At 53.5% G+C, this 2500-nt stretch overlaps 10 non-coding genes across 10 annotated transcripts in view; all 10 read left to right on the top strand.

The window, feature by feature from the left end:
- Nucleotides 1-55, top strand: part of trnag-ucc (transfer RNA glycine (anticodon UCC)) — a 72-nt gene extending 17 nt beyond the window's left edge. The window contains exon 1 of the tRNA in view: nucleotides 1-55. This exon is cut by the window's left edge and continues 17 nt beyond it. This is a non-coding gene — a tRNA (tRNA-Gly).
- Nucleotides 56-150: 95 nt separating this feature from the next.
- On the top strand, nucleotides 151-232 carry trnal-aag (transfer RNA leucine (anticodon AAG)). Its single transcript has one exon. It is a non-coding gene; the product is annotated as a tRNA-Leu (tRNA).
- Nucleotides 233-369: 137 nt separating this feature from the next.
- Nucleotides 370-451, top strand: trnal-uag (transfer RNA leucine (anticodon UAG)). The gene has a single exon. It is a non-coding gene; the product is annotated as a tRNA-Leu (tRNA).
- A 353-nt stretch (nucleotides 452-804) lies between these two features.
- trnag-ucc (transfer RNA glycine (anticodon UCC)) lies at nucleotides 805-876 on the top strand. The gene has a single exon. It is a non-coding gene; the product is annotated as a tRNA-Gly (tRNA).
- A 95-nt stretch (nucleotides 877-971) lies between these two features.
- Nucleotides 972-1053, top strand: trnal-aag (transfer RNA leucine (anticodon AAG)). The gene has a single exon. It is a non-coding gene; the product is annotated as a tRNA-Leu (tRNA).
- Nucleotides 1054-1190: 137 nt separating this feature from the next.
- Nucleotides 1191-1272, top strand: trnal-uag (transfer RNA leucine (anticodon UAG)). The gene has a single exon. It is a non-coding gene; the product is annotated as a tRNA-Leu (tRNA).
- A 353-nt stretch (nucleotides 1273-1625) lies between these two features.
- Nucleotides 1626-1697, top strand: trnag-ucc (transfer RNA glycine (anticodon UCC)). The gene has a single exon. It is a non-coding gene; the product is annotated as a tRNA-Gly (tRNA).
- A 95-nt stretch (nucleotides 1698-1792) lies between these two features.
- On the top strand, nucleotides 1793-1874 carry trnal-aag (transfer RNA leucine (anticodon AAG)). The gene has a single exon. It is a non-coding gene; the product is annotated as a tRNA-Leu (tRNA).
- A 137-nt stretch (nucleotides 1875-2011) lies between these two features.
- Nucleotides 2012-2093, top strand: trnal-uag (transfer RNA leucine (anticodon UAG)). The gene has a single exon. It is a non-coding gene; the product is annotated as a tRNA-Leu (tRNA).
- Nucleotides 2094-2446: 353 nt separating this feature from the next.
- The window catches only part of trnag-ucc (transfer RNA glycine (anticodon UCC)), a 72-nt gene continuing 18 nt past the window's right edge, over nucleotides 2447-2500 (top strand). Inside the window, exon 1 of the tRNA in view lies at nucleotides 2447-2500. This exon is cut by the window's right edge and continues 18 nt beyond it. This is a non-coding gene — a tRNA (tRNA-Gly).

The raw sequence follows: 2500 nt of genomic DNA, 5'->3' as shown, positions 1-2500 counted from the left end.
GTTAGCATAGCTGCCTTCCAAGCAGTTGACCCGGGTTCGATTCCCGGCCAACGCAGTGCTCTCTCTTTACTTAAAGTCCTCTCTACTGAGTCCCGAAGGCCTCCGGTCTCACTACGAGATTTGCGCCTCCTCATTCCCGTCAAAACACAGGGTAGCGTGGCCGAGCGGTCTAAGGCGCTGGATTAAGGCTCCAGTCTCTTCGGGGGCGTGGGTTCGAATCCCACCGCTGCCATTATGACCAGCAGTGCAAGAAGAGATGGCTTTGCCCTCAAAACCAATGGGTGAATGACAGTCATGTCGCCTGTCTTCTCTAGCCATCTCGCTAACAGAAGTGAGGAATTCTTCCCTCCTGAGGGTTTTGCCCTGTGGGGTAGTGTGGCCGAGCGGTCTAAGGCGCTGGATTTAGGCTCCAGTCTCTCTGGAGGCGTGGGTTCAAATCCCACCACTGCCATTATCTTCTGATTAGCTAAGACCGAGCCTGTCCTTTTATCAGGGCCTCGTGAGCAAATGTCGACGTCCCTCTCCGCGTTTGCTGCAAGTCTTGGGATTCTGAGCCACGCCCTGCTTGCAGTGTCTGGAGGTGACCGAATTGGAGCAAGCTTTTTGATACAGCTGTTGCCTCCACTTCCAGAGACGCCTTGCGGTTTGAAAGTTGCTACTCTTGTGCCGAGCTAGCAAAGGCTATGCCAGTCTGTTGAACTGCCTGCTTCACAAGGCTAAAAAATATGTCGGGACTGCAAAGGGCCTGACTGATAGGTCTACTTTGGCTTAGCCTTGTTGCAAAGGCTTTTCCCCATCAGTGTGGCGTTGGTGGTATAGTGGTTAGCATAGCTGCCTTCCAAGCAGTTGACCCGGGTTCGATTCCCGGCCAACGCAGTGCTCTCTCTTTACTTAAAGTCCTCTTTACTGAGTCCCGAAGGCCTCCGGTCTCACTACGAGATTTGCGCCTCCTCATTCCCGTCAAAACACAGGGTAGCGTGGCCGAGCGGTCTAAGGCGCTGGATTAAGGCTCCAGTCTCTTCGGGGGCGTGGGTTCGAATCCCACCGCTGCCATTATGACCAGCAGTGCAAGAAGAGATGGCTTTGCCCTCAAAACCAATGGGTGAATGACAGTCATGTCGCCTGTCTTCTCTAGCCATCTCGCTAACAGAAGTGAGGAATTCTTCCCTCCTGAGGGTTTTGCCCTGAGGGGTAGTGTGGCCGAGCGGTCTAAGGCGCTGGAATTAGGCTCCAGTCTCTCTGGAGGCGTGGGTTCAAATCCCACCACTGCCATTATCTTCTGATTAGCTAAGACCGAGCCTGTCCTTTTTTCAGGGCCTCGTGAGCAAATGTCGACGTCCCTCTTCGCGTTTGCTGCAAGTCTTGGGATTCTGAGCCACGCCCTGCTTGCAGTGTCTGGAGGTGACCGAATTGGAGCAAGCTTTTTGATACAGCTGTTGCCTCCACTTCCAGAGACGCCTTGCGGTTTGAAAGTTGCTACTCTTGTGCCGAGCTAGCAAAGGCTATGCCAGTCTGTTGAACTGCCTGCTTCACAAGGCTAAAAAATATGTCGGGACTGCAAAGGGCCTGACTGATAGGCCTACTTTGGCTTAGCCTTGTTGCAAAGGCTTTTCCCCATCAGTGTGGCGTTGGTGGTATAGTGGTTAGCATAGCTGCCTTCCAAGCAGTTGACCCGGGTTCGATTCCCGGCCAACGCAGTGCTCTCTCTTTACTTAAAGTCCTCTTTACTGAGTCCCGAAGGCCTCCGGTCTCACTACGAGATTTGCGCCTCCTCATTCCCGTCAAAACACAGGGTAGCGTGGCCGAGCGGTCTAAGGCGCTGGATTAAGGCTCCAGTCTCTTCGGGGGCGTGGGTTCGAATCCCACCGCTGCCATTATGACCAGCAGTGCAAGAAGAGATGGCTTTGCCCTCAAAACCAATGGGTGAATGACAGTCATGTCGCCTGTCTTCTCTAGCCATCTCGCTAACAGAAGTGAGGAATTCTTCCCTCCTGAGGGTTTTGCCCTGAGGGGTAGTGTGGCCGAGCGGTCTAAGGCGCTGGATTTAGGCTCCAGTCTCTCTGGAGGCGTGGGTTCAAATCCCACCACTGCCATTATCTTCTGATTAGCTAAGACCGAGCCTGTCCTTTTATCAGGGCCTCGTGAGCAAATGTCGACGTCCCTCTCCGCGTTTGCTGCCATTCTTGGGATTCTGAGCCACGCCCTGCTTGCAGTGTCTGGAGGTGACCGAATTGGAGCAAGCTTTTTGATACAGCTGTTGCCTCCACTTCCAGAGACGCCTTGCGGTTTGAAAGTTGCTACTCTTGTGCCGAGCTAGCAAAGGCTATGCCAGTCTGTTGAACTGCCTGCTTCACAAGGCTAAAAAATATGTCGGGACTGCAAAGGGCCTGACTGATAGGCCTACTTTGGCTTAGCCTTGTTGCAAAGGCTTTCCCCCATCAGTGTGGCGTTGGTGGTATAGTGGTTAGCATAGCTGCCTTCCAAGCAGTTGACCCGGGTT

The sequence above is a fragment of the Alosa pseudoharengus genome, unplaced genomic scaffold (assembly GCF_046254945.1).
Source record: "Alosa pseudoharengus isolate Yale_2024_CS ecotype anadromous, Long Island Sound unplaced genomic scaffold, YU_APseudo_1.1 YU_APseudo_1.1_scf_11, whole genome shotgun sequence".
Taxonomy (NCBI): Eukaryota; Metazoa; Chordata; class Actinopteri; order Clupeiformes; family Clupeidae; genus Alosa; species Alosa pseudoharengus.
This window is presented reverse-complemented; position numbering and strand designations above follow the sequence as displayed.